This window comes from Nanorana parkeri, unplaced genomic scaffold (assembly GCF_000935625.1).
Source record: "Nanorana parkeri isolate BGI_ZX_2015 unplaced genomic scaffold, ASM93562v1 scaffold516, whole genome shotgun sequence".
Classification (NCBI taxonomy): domain Eukaryota; kingdom Metazoa; phylum Chordata; class Amphibia; order Anura; family Dicroglossidae; genus Nanorana; species Nanorana parkeri.
This window is the reverse complement of record NW_017306784.1, coordinates 1,061,064-1,083,390: the sequence shown is the minus strand read 5'-3', so window position 1 is coordinate 1,083,390 and position 22,327 is coordinate 1,061,064. Positions and strand designations below refer to the sequence as shown.

At 41.3% G+C, this 22,327-nt stretch overlaps 2 long non-coding RNA genes across 2 annotated transcripts; one reads left to right on the top strand and one right to left on the bottom strand.

Moving 5' to 3' along the window:
* Positions 1-1,203: 1,203 nt before the first annotated feature.
* LOC108790961 lies at positions 1,204-8,201 on the bottom strand. Its single transcript, XR_001941475.1, has 3 exons — positions 8,118-8,201; positions 5,170-5,173; positions 1,204-1,216 (listed from the first exon to the last, which is right to left on the bottom strand). It is a non-coding gene; the product is annotated as an uncharacterized LOC108790961 (long non-coding RNA).
* Positions 8,128-20,781, top strand: LOC108790960. The gene is made up of 3 exons (XR_001941474.1): positions 8,128-8,216; positions 16,046-16,125; positions 20,748-20,781. It is a non-coding gene; the product is annotated as an uncharacterized LOC108790960 (long non-coding RNA).
* The last annotated feature ends 1,546 nt before the right edge of the window (positions 20,782-22,327 follow it).

Genomic DNA, 22,327 nt, shown 5'->3' with positions numbered 1-22,327 from the left:
ACATGACCCAGTAGCTCCAATCCAGTGGAGGGCATCCACAGACTAATATATTGATAGCAGAATGAAAAGAGAATGTTTGCTTAGTGTCTCCTCTCCTCTTCCTCAGACCCGTGTCTCCTCTCCTCAGCCCTGGCCCGTGCCTCCACTGATGCCCTGTTCCTCCTCTGCAGCTAGAGGCTGGGAGCCATACCCAGCTTGCTATTGGATATTTTAAATTGCAATAAAATGCAAATTTCTCCTTCAGCTCCCTCCTTTGCTGATTGACAGCAGGCAGTGGACAGGTGCAATAGCCAGCCTGCTATTGGCTATTGCAATTTGAAATATCCAATAGCAGGCTGGGTATGGCTCCCAGCAATAAAGTAAAAAAAAAAAAAAGTTAAATGAAAATTAAAAATAGAACATTTTTAATTTTGGTGTTATTTTAAATAAAAGTTTGGTTATTTTATTATATTGTCTTAGTTTTAAAATTCACATTATTTTAAATCCATGAAACTAACACAACATATACATCCAGTTATTAAAAATATATATGTAATGTGTGTAACACACACACGTATCTCAAATGCATATATATATATATATATCTCAAATGCATCTCACTCGTGGTATTGCAATGTCCTGCGTTCCAGTGCAGTGCAATTTAAAAAGAATTTGCATACTATTTTATTCTGACCTGTAAGCTTTATGTCTGTAATGCTGCATTTGTGTATTTTATTTTAAATAAATGACGGTATTATTTTTATTTTATCTGATTAGTCGATTAATCAAAGCTAATAATCGTCTAATCGGGGAAAAAAAGTTTAATATTTATTTTAAAAAAAACAAAGTGGCAACTTACACTTTCCCATCTTGAAACACTGCACCATTATGTCAGAGGTGATCAGTCCAGCAGCAGCCCGAATGCAATGGCCAGGTAAGTACATATAATAGGAACTGGTCATTTTGTTTAGTAGTTAAATCCTTCACTGTTGTTTTCTATAGGAGACTGTGGAGCGCCTAAGAGGTTGGATTTTGCCATTCTGGATCCACAGTTTACTAGCCAAGTCAATTTTCCTGTTGGTAGTAATGTAACATATAGCTGCCTGCCTGGATACTTCCGTGTTCCTGGAACCAAAAACAGTTCAATTTGCTTGAGTAATTCAACATGGTCAACTCCGGATACGTTCTGCCAATGTAAGTGCATTGCGCTACTTTTTTTTCTTTTCTTGAAGTGTTCCTCCCTCACTGATAGAGGGGTGCCTCCTAATGGCATAGTATTAGAAAACTTTAAACAGATATGAGATATTCTAATGTTTTAAGATAAATTAATAGTACCTATAAAGTATTTTTCCACTTTGAAAGTTTTCATATTTTATATGTAGACCATTATATAACAGGGGTTTAAATTTGTTCTCAAACAAAATAGAAGCACACAAACTAACCCAATACATAAGTATAAATAACCTTTGAGTCTGTGTTTAGTAGATTCAGCTTTGGTAGCACTTACAGCCTTGGGTTCATGTGGAAAGGTATCTATCAATGTGGCACATCTGAACACTCCCATAATTCCCTATTCTTAAGAAAACTGTTCTAACTCTGTCAGTGAGGCGTCGTGAGTGAACAGCCTTTTACAGATCCAGCCAAAAAAAAATCTTTATAGGGCTGAGATCTGAACTGTGACAGTCATTCCTAAACAATAACCATGTTTTAGGCCATTCTCATGGCTCAGGATCGTTCTGTTGTTGCAAGACAAATTTTCTACCAAGCTTTGTGTTTTTCAGGCTGCATGAGGTTTTGCTCCAGGATTTCCTGGAAAAAAATGCTGCATTAATTCTCCCCTCACAAGCTTTCCACGGTCTGCTGCAGATAAAAATCCCCATAGCATGATGCTGCCAGTGGGGATTGTGTGTTTTGACTTACATCAAACTTTATATTTAGTATAATTAAAGTCTCAATTTATTTTGCATATATCTACTGCTAGTAAGCAATAGATATATACCACAACATAAAAAAAAAGTTACCAAGCAGGTAAATACTTTTTCTCTGCGCCGCTCGCTCCTGGGTGCAGTACACAGATCCGAACGGCCTTGCAGGAGGATGATGTGGGCTGGTGCATGCACAGTCCATATTACTGACTGGGAGAGGAGGAGAGACACAGTGAATGCACGCAGCACACAGAAGTCTGCGCTGGATCGGAGACCGGCACCTGCCTTTATTATATTTTTAAGGAAACTCTAATGACAGCATGCCCCCCGGCCTCTTGATTTTAAGCTATTATCCCACTGTCTTCAAACTTTCCCAAAGCAATACAGGGCTCCCCTCACAGTTCTAGTGTCTGTGCTGATTCCTGTGATTTCTATGACCTTGTGTCTGGAATGTACAAAGACAGTGAAATACGAGATGTCAATCAAGAGTCTGTCTCCTTTGCAGAATGTATGTATTGTGATGCTACAAAATAGGATTTTTGTACTCACTGTAAAATCCATTAGGATCTTGACTGATGGGTTTATATCGCCCTGCAGGAGTAGGATGCTAGGCAAAAAATAAATAAATAGCCCAGGGGTGTTTCTTGCTGGTTACCAAACCCCCTGACTGCCACAATCAACTAGGTTAGCCGGAAGCAGTAAACCGACAACAACACAGTAAGCCAATTTGTGGGAGGGTGCTGTTGTTTTCAATCAATGCAGAGAAAAGGATTCTGGCTTCCACATATTTTGCAATTGTTGTGCGACTAAAACCTCTGTTTTTAACCCAAGTAGTTAGTGTATTTTTTGCAGGCTGGCGAGTGTGTGGTCATAACGCTAATCTATGAGAGCCTCCATCTTGGAGCATACATAGCATAGGATAAACTGAGGTGAAAAACCCTGTCCGGGGACCTCAGAAGCCTATAACAATGTGATAGAATCTCCCACGCAGAGCCTGAGTGCGTTATTGAGCAAAAGGAACTGCCGCGAACAAAGCCACAATAAGATCCAGCACCCACATGGAGGTACGAACAGAAGACCACAGTTGATCACACAATCGAAAATGAAGCGCCCCACTACAAAGCGAATAGACTGTTGATGAGAGCAAGAAATGGGCATGTGAAGGTAGACATCCAATGTCAATCGAAGCCAAAAAATCCCCCATATGGAGAGGGGCAATGACTGACTGACAACCAATTCCATCCAAATTTGCACAACTTAACAAAAGTGTTCAGAGCCTTCAGATCCAGTATAAGACAAACCCATAATTTTTGGGGACTAAAGAGGGCACTGGAATAATGACCCCCCTGAGCAAGAGCTGATTGGCAGAATGTGCATCCGGTAGGTATTGAGGAGAAAGCCGCAAGCAACATAAGTCACCCACCCCCCCCCCCACCTTGGGATTTGCTGGTGGGGGTGCACCTACATGTTGAGAACTTATCCCCATGCTTGGTTTCTGCTACCAAGGGTGCCGTGCACCTCACCAAGCGGGAGGCTGAAACGTCTTGTTTTTGTTCGAGACCCCTTGGCCAAGAATATTACGCTTAAGAAGTCCCTGAATTCTGACGAGTCTCCTTAGGCTTTCTTGTCTGAGAAGAAAAATACTCTTTACCTCCTGTGAGATTTTTGATCATTTTCTTTAACGAAGCCCCAAACAAATGCTTGCCCATGAAGGGCAACTCCGTCAAGGCCTTCTTGGACATGTGGTCCGCAGACCAACAATTGAGCTATAGTATGCAACAGAGAACCACCAATGAGACAAATGAGAAACCAACTTTCCCAAGTCCAACACAGGAATATATCAATCCAAAAAATATTCCACTGCATTCTTTTGAGCACATATTTTAAGATTTCTGAGACAACATGGGAAACAAATCTATCCATAGCCGGGTGGAAGTTATCCAAGGTCAAGGCAGATCTGAAAGCACCTGATGCCTCCATTGGGAGACTGGTGGGGCCTGGATCGCATGGGAGACTTTGCAGGAATAGCAGATTGCCCCACAGGGGAGGCAGCATCAAAAAGCGACAATATGCGCAGGAAGATGAAAGGGTCCTGTCCCCGGCATTCTAAGCCGCTTGGTTAGGAGCCCTACGCATGCTTGCCATCTGCCCCACTACCACCACCACAGCCCTGAGCAATTGTGCAGCAAACAGGACAGAAAATACGTTATACTACTGCTCCTATTTTTGTGGGTGATTTTATATGCTATTTCTATAGCTAAAAGTTCTGTGAAGGAGATGTGCAGCACATTATGACCACTAGGTGGATCTGAGCAGCATGGGAATTTCCAGTGGAATATTCCCTATAGGAATAGTGGCCATAATATAATGCAAATCTTGTTTGCATAGTTTATAAATCATCTTAAACACTTGGTGGTAATATGGCACGGCACAAAAACAAGGGAGCACATTCTGACTGTCAATTGACATCCCTACTGCTTTTAGAGTGGTTCAGAAGTGGCTGGACCCTGATTCGGCGATATTTTTATTTTCATGCATTGTATCCGTTATGTCTCTTCTGCAATCAAACAAACTTACCTGCCTGTTCGCAGTCTTCCTCTAAGCTGCACAGCTCATCATACATTCTTGTCACACCACATCGGTGTTGGAATACTGTGTGCATGCACGGGAGTCGCATCATCCCGAAGCAATAGAGTATTTGTTATGGCAAGGAACAGACTTTCCCCAGGCACCAGTGCGTCTTTGAACAAGTTGTTCTGCATTCCCAAAAAAGCCCTTAGGGAGGCAGGGCTTGTATGGAATGCAATGGAAGCTAGAGAAAGAACAATGGTTGAATATTTACAGGGTAATCCTAGTGATCTTAAATGACAATGCAGCTTGCAATTTTAGCATAGACATAGTTACAAAACGTAACAAACAAACTAACTCAAAAGTTCTCACTAAAAATTACCTAAAACAAAAAAAAGTGTAAGTGACATGCAGCCCAACATAAAATAGAAAGGAAATCGAGACTAATAAATTTGAAATGGCTAAACTACTGTTAAATTAAAAAAATATATTTTTTCACTGCCAGTGATATGCTGTACAGTATAAGACACTGTAGTTATGAAGCATCTGAGTTAATAGTTAAGTTCACATGCACCAAGGTACCACAGCAGACAGGAATGAGGGCCTGTTCAGGTGACCTGCGCTGTGTCGCACAGGATCAGAGCAGGTCACCACTAGGACGCTTAGAACACAGTTGCGGGTGTGATGGGCCTGGCACTGCACTATGATAGCATGCAAACATGCTGTATTTTATAACAGTGCAATGGATCCCACCACAGGTTGCAACATGAATAGGACCTGAATTGAGTGTACACAATGTGCACTCCACATAAAGTAAAAAAAAAATGGCAAAAGTATCAAACGTGATAGCTCTGACAATGTGCACAACACACACAAGCTGTCACAACACAATAGCCCGCCGAAATGCAGAATTTCTGCAGACAGGCTAGTGTGAATCCAGAACAGAAGGTGCGCAGCATACACTCTATGCAGTGTTAAAACAAAAGATAAGTAAGCAACGACAAAGGGGAGTGAAAAAAGGTTAGGAAGTGGCTGCTGAACCCCAGACTTCATATCTAAAAGTCCTAATGTGCCATATTTTGGCTGTTTAGCTGTCTTGACAAGATTGACGTGAATATATTGATGCTGGTACACAGCAGGTCATGACTACATTATAATTCACATGTGTCTACACGAAGTCTCAGGTCCAGCAACTAAATCATAGCATTTTTATGATTGTGATTGGAAATTTAAGATTTATTATTTAATGTATTAAAATTAGTTCCATACTTTTGTCATGTTTTCTGTTCTTTTTGTGGAATCCCACCACTTAGTGGGCTCAAATATTTTAAAGTGTCTCCAATAGAACATGTTCCTCTTATCTGAGGGCTTGGTCACACAATGTCTGGAGCAGATCTGCAGAAGCGGTGCTATGCGTTTTTTATGCATTTTTGACGAGGCTGTCAGTATGTTAGCTGTAGTGCGTTTCTGACGCGTTTTGCATTTCCAGACCGCATCCTGACCGGACAAAATGTGACATGCAGTATTGTTTCTGTCCGGACCTGAATGGACTGCGCAAGTGAGAACTGTAGCCCATAAAACACATAGGGATACATTGGGATGCATTTTTAGTGCAGGTTATATTTTTTGAAAGCAGAGGACCTGTAGAATAAAAAGATGCTAGTTGCAATTTTTTATGTTGCACGATATTTGCGCAAATGTTTATCAAACAAGTATTTTAGGATAAAATACGCTAAAATGAAATTTAGTGCACAGAAACATAATGTAATGCCCAATTTATTAGTTAAAACATAAAAGACAGGGTCACGCCGGGTAAATAGATACCAAAAATGTCAAGCCTTAAAATTGCGTGCGTCCGTGAAACCGCAAAAAACTACAATAACCAAAATTTCACAAAGTCAACGCTTTAGGCCCCGTTCACACTGAGCGATTTATCGCGCGATTTTTGCAGCGATATCGCTCTATGTAGCTTCTACAATACGTTTCAATGGAGCTGTTCACATCTAGTCGCTTGTAGCTCGTCGCTGGTAGCTTGTCGCTCCTACATGACCCTTTTTTTAGAGCGGTTTTGAGCGATATTGCTCTTGATTGCATACAGCCCAATAGGAAAAAGTTGTGCGACACGTCGCTCAATGTCGCGCGATTTTCATGTCGCTCAGTGTGAATGGGGCCTTAAACGCTTTTAGCACTCATCAGTTTAGTGTTACCAGTGATTGATGGGCCTAGAATTATTGCTCTCATTTTGACGCTCGCTACAAAATATGGAACGTGTGTGGCGCAATTTTTGTTTTTGCGCGTAGGCGCATCAGACGCATGTCTGCGTTGTATGTGCATGCACATGGGAAAGGGGGGGGGACTTTAAAATAGTTTGGGATTTTTTTGCATTTTTTTTGTTACTTTTAATTTTTTTTTTTTTTTTTACACTACGCTTTATTGCTATTGCATTGGGGGCTAAAAATCCCCCTATGTAATAGCAAATATAATGTGACGGGTCCTCTTTATGGAGACATCAGGTGACCCCTAATGTCACTTAGGGACTCAAAAGAAGCTGATGAAGCAGAGATCTGCTTCTGGCTCTAGGAGCCAGAGAATGTGGCCAGTGACGCCAGAAGTGATGTAATGCACATCACTTCCGGGTCCAGTGATTGGAGGAGAGATCCGCGGCTAAAAGCCGGTGATCTCTCCTCCAGTCTGTCACGGGAGACCCTCCACGCCGATCCTGGGCTCACACAAGGGACAGTGGAGCCCAGGAAGCAGACGTCAGCCGCAGAGGTGGGGGACGGGGACACGGTGCCGCACCGTACAAGCGATCCGACACCTGTACAGACGCTGGATCGCTTGTATTTAAACATCAATCACCTGCTCTTTAAAAAGGTACCAAGAACAGGGCTGCAGCAGCAGCTGTGTTCTTGGAATAACCACTTACAGCGGAGGACGTACATTTAAGTGAACACGCTGGAAGTGGTTAAATAAATGTTATGCGCTGGTCGGGCTTTAGTGAATTTTGGTCAGTTGCTGCACTTATCACTTAAAGCTGAACTTCAGTCAGATCTAAAACCACAAATAGATGTAGCTTTGTATGTGTTTTTTTATACATCATGTTTTTGTTTAATACAAGCAGTGTAAGTACCATCATTTACCTTGGCATCACCTCTTGCAGTCCCTGTACAACAGAGCTCACACTAGAAGAAGGAGGGACACCATACAGAGCCAATCAGCTGTACAACTGTGCTCATATGCTAACAAGAAACCTGCTGATAAGAGTAGAGAACAGCTTCAGATTGAAAGAGGATCCAAACCTATAAATGTTATGCAAAGTGATATTAAAGGCAAAGGGATTTTAAGCTATTTCAAATGCTGATGAAATCACTTACAATGGATGCTGCTCCTTGATGTTTTAAAAGTTTTAGTTTCCTGCAGAATTAGCTGGGCCCCTGAGCACTGGTCCTGACTTCCTGTTTTAGAGTGACTCCTTTCTCAAGCTGAGTGCTATGCAGTCACCCCTGTGTGTGTGCTAGTAAGCCTGTTTCAGAATTGTAAATATGTTTCTTCTAATATGGTCTCATTCTCCATGCTAAAGTGTTTACATAAAGTAGTTTAACAGATTTAACATTCTTGTTTCAATATTTTACTTACTATTAATACAGTGAAGTCATGCGGAAACCCTGGAGAGACAAAAAATGGAGAATTGCACATCGAAAGTACCCTCTTTGGATCTAGAGTGAACTATACCTGTAATATTGGGTGAGTAAGGTGGTGGTGTTGGTTTGTTTTTTTGTTGTTGTTGTTTTTTTTTTAACAAGATAATAGAAATACTGTCCTTCTGGAGGGTGGCTACTTTTGTTCCCCATGGCTCCTGTGTGTGTTGTAAAGTAGCCACCACTCCAAGCTTGCTCCTGTGATAGACTCTAACTTCAGTACAATCTAACTAACTAAACGTGAGATTGTAGTCCATCACAGGAGTGAGCTTGGAGCGGTGGCTACTTTACAACACACACAGGGACCCTGGGGAACAAAAGTTACCACCCTCTGGAAGTAGGGACACTATCGGCACCAATGCAGAGATGATTTGAGGATCTACAGCTGAGTGATGCACAAATACGATACATTTATGTTAATAGTTAGGGCACTTGAATGCATTTCTATGATTTTACTCCTGAGTGTAGTATCACTTTAAGCTAGCTATACACAGCTCAAATTTCCTGCTTTATCGACTGAGATTGAAGCTAGAGGTGATCCTGGTGGCGCCATTCTGGTCGACCAACTTCAATTGCGAAATTTGGAGGAGCTGGTCGGAAAATTGTCAGCCAGTCAATGAATGTTTTTAATTGGATGCAGCCACTGTTTTGGTATTCAGACAGCTTTGGGTGCCGAATGTCTGAATACAATGAAAAGGGTGGAGATTGCTCCATCCACACTGTTTAGTGGACTGGAACACAGGCACTAATGCAGGCGATTGCACTGTGGGCGAGGGGCCTGCCTGCGCAGCCCACTCCCCCTCCCGCCCCTGAATGCAGGTGTTTTTTCGTTGGTAGATCTCAATGAGCTCGTCATTTGAAAAGTATATCTCCAGACGAAAAATAGTGGGCGCCCCTGGTGTAGATGGAGGAATCAAGTGATTTTTCTCACGTAGCCCAAGGGGCTGAATGAAAAATCTCGCCGTGTATGGCTAGCTCAATCTTTTAAGCATATGTTATTTACCATAACATTAATTTTAACCTTTTTGCCATTCTCATTTGCTATAATTGCTGTAAGTAGTTTTTCTGTGACATAACAATCATAGCTGTGTAAACTGACCCTGCTAATTTTGTGAAACATACTGGGCATAATGTATTACAATTTACAAAAACAGTTAGTGTAAAGATAGAAGAAACTGTATACTTCTGCAGTGGGAGACGGGGATCATGAAGGTGAGCAGGCAAAGGAGCCTTATACCGTATTTTTCCATCTATAAGACGCCCCCATGTATAGGACGCCCCCCACTTTTCTTACCCAAAATTCAGAAATCAATTGATTACATCCAGTTTAAATTTTGCAGAGTAAGACAGCCGCTTACTGGTACCGGTATTTTTTTTTTTTCTGACATTTTTATTGGCTCAGAATGCTCCGACATTACCGCCCTCTGTTGCATATGGGCACTGGCTACACGCTCTCCACAGCATCAGCGGACGTCGGGGACATAAGGCTCATGATTGGAGGAAACCTGTTAGCTTGTCTCTGCAATCGGAAGTTTCACTCGTGAGGCTAGTTTGCAGAGGTAGATTTGCAACCGCGGTTCTCCTCTCGGCCCCCTGTGTATAAGACGCCCCTCTATTTTTAGGTAAATATTTTTAAGAAAAAGTATAGTCTTATACACGGAAAAAAACAGTATGATGTTGAGCAGAAGCTGATCACTGAGCCTCACAATGACATGTTCATTTAGCTGTGCTCGCCACAATGCAAACCAGGTGATTTTACCTTTTCAAATTCTGCTCGGTTGTGCATAGATCTGAAGGTAAAACACCATAAATATCTCATAGGTGGCCCCAAAGCTGTTCTTACTGTGTTTTTCTAGGCAAAACGTTTTGAAATTTTTAGTTTTCGGTAGAGAACGAAGGGGTTAGACCCCATGTTAAGTTTTTCTTGCTTTTTGTATGTCCATTGAGAAGATTCAACCCTTTATTTGCCTTAATCACTGAATAAGGAAGACACACAAGTTTTTCTCAGAACAAGAGGTAACCTCTTTCAATGCGAACACCTGTTTCAGGTATAACTGTCTAAGGGCTTGTTCACACCATTTCCAGACCATATCAGGATGCATTTCCGCATATGTGTTTGTGTTTTCAATGTGTTTTTGATGTTTTCCAGTGCATTCATTTTTTGAAATAGTTTTTTCTTGGATTTTAAGTGCATTCTGGTGCATGCACACTTGCGTTGCGGTGTGGAAAAAAAGCATGCTCTGGTACTTTTTTTTAAATTCTTTTTTGAACTAGCCACAATAAAACCATTGGATTTAATGTGTATGCAGTTTTGGTGCAGATTAAAAATGCACTGGCCTGGAGATGATGTGAACAGGCCCTTAAATGGGAATGTCTCTCACTTTGGTAGATTTTCTTGTTGTTTCTTTGGGAAAGAAAGTGAAGACATATTTGCATAAAAGTACATAGACGGCAAAAGAAAACTACCAGGGGTTTTAAGCCTTCTCTACTCTGCCCAAACTTTAAAAAAAAGTTTTGGCTATACATAAACATTTAATTAGTAAGAGTAATGTACCTCTTTTCTCTTCCGTTCATTGAAGGACACAGGGAACAGATCTAGGATCATGTACTGTAGGGTAATATCGCCACCTGCAGGAGAAGGACGCTAGGCACAAAACTAAAGACCAATTACAGCCTAGGGGTGGCCCCTGCTGGTGGCCAAACCCCCCACCTGCTGACAAATCTCCCGTTTTTTTTGCCTAGCGTCAGGAGTAAGGAGCTAAGAATTTTTTCTCGGGTATTCTTACCTGACTTTCTTCCTGTTTTTTCGCTGATTCTTCTAGCAAGTGCTGCCAGGGCGACAGGCTGGATGTGGTAGATCCTTGTAGTCTCCCCTGGACGGCCGGCGAGCGCATGCAGACTCTGCTATTTCCCTTGGTTTCCATGCTGTCAGTGTCTGCGGACACTACGCCGACTTCTCTAGCTCAATGGCTTTTACCAGATCGTTGGTAAAATTGCCTTTTACCAGCCTTTTACCAGGCTGGTAAAAGGCAATTTTCGTTGGTAAAATTGCCTTTTACCAGATCGTTGGTTCAAAGCACCTCTGAATGGGATCATTGAGGATCTGGCGGGCGGTAAGAGTACCTTTCTGCCTCAGGCTAAACAGCCTAGGGACCACCGGCGGTTGCCCGGTCCTTCTTCTCTGCTCACGAGCAGTTTATTTGTCCCCCTCCGCCCTCGGTGTGGGGCGAAGTTCAACGAGCCGCCGTCTACCTGGGAACGTGCCTGACGGCCGACAACCTCCTAGCCCCAGGGTCGTCTCCCCTTGGCGTGAGGGTCTGCCCCATCTCTACTTTCCAGGGTGGGGGGACGCCTTCGACTCTTGCGGGCCTTTGGCTATCCCGCGTCTCCGACACCTGGGTGCGGGGGTTGATGTCTTCGGGCTCCAAGGTTGTGTTTCTGTCGCGCCCGGGGGACAGGTCTTTCCAACACTCGCCTGCCTCCGCAGCGGCTGGCGGACTTTCACAGCGTGGTGGCGAACCTCTTGTTCCAGGGGGTGATTGTTCCGGTGCCCGCCTCGGAGTGGTTCGGATGGTTTATTCCAACCTGTTTACCGTTCCGAAGACGGGGGGGCTTTGCCCCATCCTGGGCCTCAAGTGGTTAAACACCTTCGTGCGGGTGCGTAGGTTTTGGATGGAATCTATCCGATTCGTGGTAGTGTGTCTTCGTCAGGGGTCTTTCATGGCCTCCATCGTGGATGCCTACCTTCACATCCTCGTCTGTTCCTCACATCAACGCTTCCTTCGTTTTTGCTTGGGGGACGAACATTATGTAAATCCTTTTCTCTCCGTTCATTGAAGGACACAGGTCCCGCCCCTCTGTGTGGGTGTGTACTCTTAACTGCTTGTTACTTACTGGAGACTTGTCAGCAGGTGGGGGGTTTGGCCACCAGCAGGGGCCGCCCCTAGGCTGTAATTGGTCTTTAGTTTTGTGCCTAGCGTCCTTCTCCTGCAGGTGGCGATATTACCCAACAGTACATGATCCTAGATCTGTTCCCTGTGTCCTTCAATGAACGGAGAGAAAAGGATTTTACGGTGAGTACAAAAATCCTATTTAGAATACTAGCCAGGCCACCTTCACTACTCCACAGCTACCAAATCAGAAACTCTAAGCATTGCACTGTTTGGGTTTTTTACCACAAAAACAGATTTAAATATCTACTTTGCAGCATTTAGAAGCCAAAAGATTTAATTTTACACCTGCTTAATTCATGAAATATGATCAGAATTTGCTTTTAATGAGTAGAAGGAAGAGACCTGCAGGAAGGCCACAAGTAGATCAAGGTCTTTTGCAAACGGTTAGAAACAGGCATATCTAGTTTTTAAAATCACTGTGAGAAAGAGGCCAGAGTGACTCAGGTAATGGCCCCAATGGGAACTTCCTGTGATTGCATGTTCTCCCTGAGGCCGTGGCTGGCCAGGTATGGTTTGCTCAAGCACTAGTTTACCAATCTACCATTTAGTGCTAGAGGTTCCTAGCATTCATCTTCATTTAGGCTTTGTACATCTTGCACTCCATACTAAGGAAAGAAGACCCACTATGCAGCCTGATCATGGGCTAATGTTACTTTAGGCGGCAAGAAGTAGTCTTGGAAAAACTGTGAAATGTTTCAGAAGGTGTTTTCTGAGACATCTGTCTCAAAATAACTCTTACCTGTTTTTCATTACAATTTCAACAAAGATATTCCCATAAGAGTATATGTGCATTTAACATATTTTTTTTTAAAGTTGTTTACTTGTAAAAGTCTCTTGTGTTGACATCCAAAAAGTAAATAAAACAAAAACAGATACACTCCCAGAACAGAAGGTTATGACATGCAAGGAAGGAGGGGGCAGTGCTCAGGATTTGACGCTTTCTGGAGTAGTCACATTTTCTGGCAAATTATAAATACATCAACTCCTGAGCTTCCCACCACGTGTTAAAAATTTTGTTAGCATCCAACACCAAAGTAATATATACTCCTTACCTTAATAAAAATGAATCAAGTGTAGCATTGTATATAGAATAAAATCTTAAATCAATTAAAATAAAAACATGATTTGCCAAATAAATCATTTAATTTGGTATCCAACAATCAGTCTTGAATGTGTAATATGTAGAAAAAATGCATAATAATACCCATGTCTTTTAAAATAACACATACACCTTTTAGAAATGTTTAGTAATGGCAAACTAAAAACACATACTTATAGATAATTGCAGGCTTTGTATTCTTTGCATACCTTATTTCACTTTTCTTTCCCAGTCTTCTGGTAGTGGCCATGTTAACTAAGGGCAGATTAATATATCTCCCTTTACTTCCTGGAACTCTGGCACATGTGACCATGCACATCATCTCAGGGAAGGAAAATGCCTTTCCTTGAGATCTCGTGAGATTACAGATGAGATTTCTCAGCAATGCTCTGCTGATGTAACCTTCCCAGGATGCAATGCTTGGGCACATTACCTCATTTGTGCCAGAACTGGACCAGGAAGTAGGTAAAACTGATTCGTAAGTAAATGAAAAACATGTTTGTTTAATGTAATATGATTTTAGATCAGCATGCAGAGCTGCATTCTGGTGTGATTTTCAGTGAAAGTGTGTAAAAAAGTCTTATAAAAGTCCAGCATAATTCAAAGTGTCCCATCAGATGAAATCTCATTCCTACTTCAGTGCAAATTATTTCACCATAAGCAATTCCTTTTGCAGTGCTTTAACCGCTTTTAGGCCGGTCATTGTCTTTAAACAGCCGGCCGGGAGCTTCTTAAAAGTGAGTGGGTGATGTAAAACATCCTTGCACGAGTGGGAGAACTGCCTAAATTGTAAACCGCCAACGGTGGCTGTTTATATACAAGCGTTCCCCCATCTGTAGAGCCCCGCTGTGCTTGGTGCTGGCCTGGGACCCACATGGCGGCTCTGTCACCGGCGATCAGGGGAAGTTCAGTACACAATCTCTCTGATCTCTCCTCCATTCTCTGAATGCAGAAAGTGATGTATATTACATCACTTCCGCATGCAGCTGTCATTCTCCGGCTTCTGTAGCTGCAGAGAAGCAGGTGAAGCAGATTTCTGCTTTATCAGCTTTTCTGGAGGTCCCTAGGTGACATTAGGCGTTTTAGAGACCCCCGATGTCTCCATAAAGAGGACCTGTCTGTGTAAAGTGGCTATCACATGGGGCACTTCTTAGCCCCTATGTGATAGCAAGAAGGTTAAGTGGAAAAAAAAGTGAAAAACAAATAGTTACAAATAAAAATAAATGAGTCGCATATAAAAATTTAAGAAAAACACAACGTTTTTTAAGTCACCCGCACCCACATATACCAACATGTGTCTGGTGCACATACCTGCGAAAATGACCATTGCGCTGCACATGTTACATATCACACGAACGTTGGAGTGAGAGCAATAATACTAGGGCCATTAATCACTGGTAACACTAACTTGATGAGCAATAAAAGCGTCACCTAAGGCCAATTTTGTGTATGGTAGTTCTTTGCTATTTCTCGGGCACAAGCAATTTTAAAGCTTGACATGTTTTGGTTTCTATTTACCTGATGTGACCCCATCTTTTATATTTTACCAAAAATGTGGGTAATCCTAAATGTTTCAGCACATAATGTAGGGGAAACTGTTGTTTTTCTTTTTTTCACCCTGGATTTTTCGGTAATTTTTTTTTTATTATATAGTAAAATTAATAAATACCACCATAAGAAAGCTCTATCTGTCCCCAAAAAATGGTACAAAATTACTTCAGTACAGTGTTGCATAACTGAATAAATGTCAGCGCTGAATACTGAAAAATGGCCTGGCTGGGAAGGTGTAAACACCCAGTCTTTAAGTGGTAATGTTTAACAACACTTTTCCAGCCACCTCTCTGTTAATCCACCAAAGCGATTGCTTTCACTTTTTTTTTTCTTGTGGAGGATTTTGTGACAAACTCTCTCATTAGGGCAAGAAGTTCCCCTGCAGATGGCAGTATACTTTTGCTTTAATAAGATAATATAGTGATATTGAGGTCAAATTATTTTAAATGCTGATGAAATCACTTACAACGGATGCTGATCCTTGATGTTTTAGTTTCCTGCAGAATCTGTTGATATCCTGTTTTAGAGTGGCTCCTTTCTCTTGTAGGGTCCTATAGAGACACCCTTGTGTGTGCTAGTAAGCTCTGTGCGTCTCCACAAACACAAAGGCAAAGCAGGGCAAGCCATTCTCTTCTCCCTGCACCCCAGTGTTCCGTCCTTCCTGTAGTTGAATGGGGTCTTGGACCTGTCCCAGTTTTGAATTTGGACAGTGCAAATCAGCAGTGTAAACCTCAAATCTTGCACTCTCTTCCTTTCAGCAAGCTTTCAGTGCTAGATTTACAGCTTTGAGCAATGCAGTAGAGCACGATTGGCTTAAAGTACTACATCTACCTGTCTAAAGCTGGCCATACATTATATGAATTTTGCAAAATGGGTGCTGCTGTTGGCACCCTTTTGGGTGGTATCCCTTGATCAGCTGATCAAAGGAGCCAGTCAGAAAATCTTTGAACAAACAGAGCCGACAGCCAGTGAGCTGCTGGCTCTGTTTAGGTATTCTGCCGGTGGCTGTTGAACAAATAATATAGAAGAATGTATGGCTAGCTTTCTGCCGAACCCTTGGATTGCAGGAAGCAGACATGAAGAGATCCAGATAATTTTGCCATACATTTACATAAATTGACATGTTCAGTGTTGTGTTTTTTTGTTTTGTTTAATGAGTGAATCCATTACCCAGATATATTTTACTGCTTGTAGTTGCTATTTAACCATAGTGACTTCAGTATAGCTTTCTCCTATGTCTTTAATAAGTACCTTTCATTTAATATATTTTAGATACAAAATGATATCCAAAAAGGATTACAGAGAATGCCAAGCAGATGGAACTTGGAGTAATGCAGTCCCTGAATGTGAAGGTAAAACCAAACATTAAAGCACTGCGCAAACTGTTGGTGCTATATAAATCCTGTATAATAATATCAAGGTGTGCAAATATGGGTATTGTAGAATTAACAAACTGTTCTTCTTTTCTTTTTTTTTTTAAAGGTAAAGTTTTTAAAGTTTTAGCTTTGCTTACATAAGGGTGCGGTATGCATAAATGTTTGCACAAACATATACCTATTTACAGTGCCTACACCCCACCACGCACACACACTTTGAAAGTTCTTTTGTTTCTGCAATAAACAGTCTTTGCAGACAATTATTTATATTTTTATTGATTTTTAAATTGTCACATTTTTACATTAGTCAACAGATATAAATTCTATATTGTGGAAGGTAAATCAGATTTGTGCAAGTGATTTAAACTTATTGCAATGGAAAAAAAACTAGGAAAACAATGGGCAAAAAAGTAATAAAACATGTACTGGGGTACAATTATACTGTGGCAGGAATCCCAGGTGTCCCTGTTCAGAAGCGGCCGCTGTACCCATTAAAGTTAATGAGACAGCGGCCACATCTTTCAGAATGGTATGATTACATGCAGTTTAGGACTAATGATTGGGAATGATGACTGATGATTGTCCCTGAATGCATCTATCCTGTGTCCAGGGACAATCCTCTATACCAAACTGCATATAATTGTACACTCCTCCAGTTCAGTTACAACGCTGACAACCACTAGATGTGTGAACTGGTCTTTAACGTATATAAAAAAAAAAAAAATGTTTTGTTTTTAATTTTGGGTAGAGTTGGAAATTTCACTGCAAGGACCCATTCACACATCTAGCAATGACTTGCGCTGTACTACACCAGATCAATGAAGGTCACCACTAGGACACATAGAAAACAATTGCAAACAAGGGAAGGCAGCTTTGTGTGGGGTCTGCCTTGTACAATTCATTCAGTGATTACCATGTGAGTAGTATTTTATGTCAGCTTGTATGTTCATTGATTAATAAACTGTATTACACGAGGACAAGGCGCTGTCTGTTTTGCATGCTGCATTCTCCCTCCATCTCACTGAATCCCTCCACAGGTCGCCACAAAGCAGTGCAGTGCAGGGACCTAAGTAGCCTGCATAAAGTTTTTAAAAAAGAAAAAAATTTAACTAGGAACAACTCCAGCAGTGTGATACAGCGCACACCACTGGAGCTGTCGCAACGCACTAGCCCATTGTGACTCCATTTCAATGGACTGGCTAGTGTGATTGGGCCCTAAGAGTAGCAAGGAATGGTGATCACAGGGAAATGTCCTGGGAAATGTTACTTTGTCACAATAACTAATCCTCTTTCTGCCTGCAGTGCTGCATATTTCCTCTTCCTGCCAGAGAAGATTATTGGCAAAACCGTTCTAAAAGTTATATTTTGCCTATAAAAATAAATAAATAAAACCTGGATTTACATTTATCTTTAGCCCTAACTCCTGGTACAGATGGTTAGGACAAGCAGAATGCCAGGTGACCTCTAAAGCAGCCTTCCTCAACCTTTTGGACATAAAGGACCCCTTAAAATAACTACGGTTTTAGGGAACTCTACCAAAATGATTATATTTACACCTCACAATACACTTGTGTGAACAGTAAGTTATAGATCTGAGAATAAATGAAAGTATATGGAGTATTGCATACTTTACACATTTGACCCCCAAGGCTGCTTTATATATGAACAAATTATATAAAGTAATAGTAATGAAATAAAATAAATACTACTGCCGATGCTATGCATATGAGCCATTTCAGGAAGGATTTTTCCCCCCTTTTTAGAGCAAGTGAAACATTTACCTTTTTATAAGGGTATTGTGACATCACATGCATCAACAGTGGGTTAACAGTTCTAAGGAGGCAAGTCGTGTTTTCGGGGGGGGGGCGCTTTGAGGAACCTGGCCTTGGGGCAGCAGAGAGAGTAACACCCGCCCTGGCTATGAATCAGTTTGGACAGCTAATTTCCAAAACATTTATATGAGAATGTTTTTTTCGTTTAAAATGCAGCTTGTGAAAACATTACAATTCAGCTAGATCCTGATTGATTTTTGCCCAGTCACCTTGCTTAAAGTGACACTAAACTCAGGAATGAAATCTTAAAAAAGAATTCAAGTATCTTCATTTTTAAGAAAAATGTATTGTGTATCACGCGGCTTTAGAGCCTCAAATCATCTCTGAATTCATGCTGGCACTCCTTCCTACTGGAGAGTGGCTACTTGTGTTCCCCATGGTCCCCCTGTGTGTTGAAAAGTAGCCACCTCCAAGCCCAGCTTGCTCCCGTAATGGACTACAATTGCAATACAAATTGGTAAACTAAACATGAGAAGGACAGTGTCAGTACAAATTCAGAATTTGAGGATCTCCAGCCCAATGATACACAAATATGGTACAGTCTTGTTAATAAGTAGGAACATGAATGCATTGTTTATGTTTAACTCCTGAGTCCAGGGTTTAATTTACTGTATAACCAAATATGTTTAAAAGTGCACTTGTTCCATGAAAATTTTAAATATAGTAGTTCATATAATTCTAGCCTCAATCTGTAATGGCATGATCTCTATGGAGAGTAAAACCAAACTGTGTGCCCCACCTTATTTCTCAATCCTTCATCCACTTATTTGTATTGAAAAGGCTGTCCCAAATCACTGAAATGCCGGATTACTTGGCATTCCATGTACTTGCAGGGTACAGGTTTGCACCAATTTTTCACCATGACTGCATATAGCCCCACTCCAATTGTCAGTCTCCTAGTCCGGGAAGAAATGACGTGAGATGCTGCACATTACTTTCCTTGTGAAGCAAATCATGTGTGGTGAGGTGTGGGCAGGGTGTGTGATGACATCAGTGCAGTTCATCCAAGTTCCCAGACGTCGAAGACTGTGCCTCCTACCAATTAATTCATTGAGAAAAGGATTTTAAATGTAGTCCAAAAATCTTTTTTTCTTTAATTTCTCTGAAGCTCCCTTTTTTCCTTTTTAGGTTTACAACCAGTGACAAAGTTCCCTTCAAATGCTTAGCAAATCTTTGCGGACTTGCAAAACTACAGTGTTTACGTTACTTTGCTCCACTTTACACCATTATCTATTTATAAAACTATGATCAGCACATGTATGACACATGTTCTTAAAACTTAATTTTATTCCTGAACCTATTAAGCTGAATGCTAGACAGATACAAAAACACACATTAATGCAGTTCTGTATTTATTAATACATTTATTTTTATGTAAGTGCCAGAATGTGACCTGGTATCAGCCTCTTTCATTCCTGAGGGCTCCTCAGGGCTGGAGTATGAGAGGGAGCATGCTGACTGGAGGAGAAAGTAGAGTTACAGATAAGCTGCTTCCCCTTTCATTGTCCAGTCAGTCAATGGTAGCTTGAGCTCAGAGGAAGTAGGTTCAAGGATGCTGTCCATCAGGCTGAAAATATCCAGTGACAGAAGAGACCTACTGCAGGGGACAGCTCCGGATTGAAGGAATAGATTGCAGCAAAAGCAGTTTAGAACATCCACAATGGAGTGTGTTTTGACTCAGGTCGGTTCTCAATCTGGTGAAGTGATGGGAAATAATATTGCATTTGAAGAACTCCAGAAAAATGTTTTTTCTTAATACTTGGGGGTTAAAATAACTTTTTCTTAACCCTAGGGTTTAAACATAATAAAGTTCTATCTCACCCAATGCTCTTAGCTAGCCAACTGTCACGGCTCTCCCTCCAGCCTGTCTCCTCACTTTTTTTTTTTTTTAACCTAGACCAAAACCAGCAGTTAACCTATTGCAGTGCGAGGGTAGTCCCACTGCAAGGATTAATAATTTTTTTTGCTGGAGTTCTTCTTTAAATAAGTATAATAAGACGCACCCCATCAGATCGTGTCTGCCATCCTCAATATATACAAATGCCATGCAAATACAATTTTTGCAGTACAATATTATCTGCATGTAAATACTTTTATTGTAAAAAATGGCAAATAATGAGGACCCACCAGAGATTCTGTACAGTATCGAACTCTTACATTCCCATTGCAAAACAAATGTGCATCCTTCTTTGTCTCTCCTGATGCCAGTTCATGCAGTTGCCTCACTCTGGTACAGGATGGTAGGTATTTAGCACTCTTTCTTTGCAGAACTAAAGTTCTCTGTTCAGTTCACACAACAGAACACTGTCTGCATTATACCTGTATGTTCTCCCCAGGTTTGTGCGTTTCCTTTTAGGTGTTCATTTTTTTTTCGGCACTGCAAGAACATACTTCTACCTAATCAACTTCCACATAAATTGTGTATGTGTGAATAACTCGTATAGATGTTGGATAGTAAACCCATTCTGCAAGCAGGGAACTGATGTGAATTTCTTAATATCTAATTTTACTGTTGTCACCAGAACAGGAGTTGAGGGAAATCTACCAATGGGCATCTCTGTTCTGGGGACAGCTATCGCACCATACTTTTTTATAAATTAGGATACATTTCCTCTCACTTTCTGTTGTGTCTGCAGGAGAGAGAGTTGTTGTTACCCATGGGACGAAGATAGCAAAAAAAAAGTTTCCCTTCTGTAGTTTACAAAAAACAAATAAAACAATTAATTTGCAGACTTCTCGTTTTCAGTTCTTCATTTGTTTCCACAGTTCAGATGTGTGGACCTCCATTTCCCATTGCGGATGGATCATTTAACGCGGAAAAGGAAGATTATACATACCAAGATGTTGTAACATACCAGTGCAGTGACAAAAAATTTGCACTTGTAGGAGAATCTTCTCTGTCCTGCAGTGCTTCAGGAAATTGGAGTTCTGATGCCCCGAAGTGTGTTGGTAGGCACATTATGTTTGCATTTTCACAAATGGTCACATTTTAGCAAATAATCCTATATTATCAGATCTCGCTAGGTATTTTAGTTACTGCATTTCACTGCATAAACATTTTTACTGCATAAACATGACAAGGGCATTGTCTACCTTTCTTCAAGGGTCAATTAACAGCATAGACTTCCATATTAATCCCCCTTCTAATTAATTGACACAAAACTGGTATTGAATTTTAATGGCCACTGCAGCCAATTCTATTAAGTATAAAGCCATATAACAAATCTTTACAAAAATAACTGACAACGGGAATTGAGGTCCTTGAAGGCCATCCCACAACAAACCAACTAACCAGTATCTGCCTACACGGCCCCCAGCTGCACCACACCACCTTGGGGACTTTGCAGTATAACAGCGGACTCTAGATGACTTAACGATCCGACCCGTTAACAAAAGGGGATGCCATACCTGAGACAGCTCCCGCTCTTAATTAAACCTCCACTGCATAGATTGCTCCTCAAGGACCCCAATACCCTGCCTGGCTGCAGCGACATTAACGATAGAACAAAAAATAATTTATTCAGAGAATGCAAATATAGAACAAAACAAAGAGGGCGGGATGCTGTTTCCACGATGCTAACTCAGTCTGGATCTGGAACTTTCTTTTCTCAAAGATCCACCTACGCTCCTCCTCTCTGCACCGCTGACCAATCAGGTAAGTGTCCTATCATAACCTCCTTTATTGCTAGGGACAAATTAACCCTCACAGGACCCCTTTTTTCACTTTACAAACCCCTGTCATGTAGGCCTTACACAGACGGCTCAGTCTGCTGTTCAGGCCTGTCTTGTTGTTTGGAAATCATTAGAGAGTATTGGTAATAGCACACCTGTGTTTACAGCCTCATAACTGTAAATCTGCAGTGTGACATCTAAGACACTGCTGCATCTGATTTCTAGTCTCGCGAAATTTAGAGTGATATTTATTAATACCAATACTGTGCTGCTCTCCTATAACAAGATGGCCACCTCCACACAGACCAGTTGAGAACAAGGTATGGTAAGCCAATAATAAAGAAATCAGCAGGGAGTCTATAGGCAATATTTGTGACTAGTCCTTTATCCTCTGCATAACTTTTTTTTTTTAACGTGGGTTCATCATGATTTTGCTATGGGGCCCTATAGGCTATAGTTACATCCCTGGTTACACTACATAAATGTTTGTTATACCTGGTACCATTAAAGTCCCAGAGTTTGAAGTATAAAGAGAAAAATGGGTAGGGCAAACTTTTTTTGTTTCATCATTTATCAAAACTGGAGCAGGCAGAATCTGGAGCAGTTGCTCATGGCAACCAACCAGCAGCTCTTGTCAGTTTTCTCAGGTAAGATTTGCAAATGAGACAGAGAAG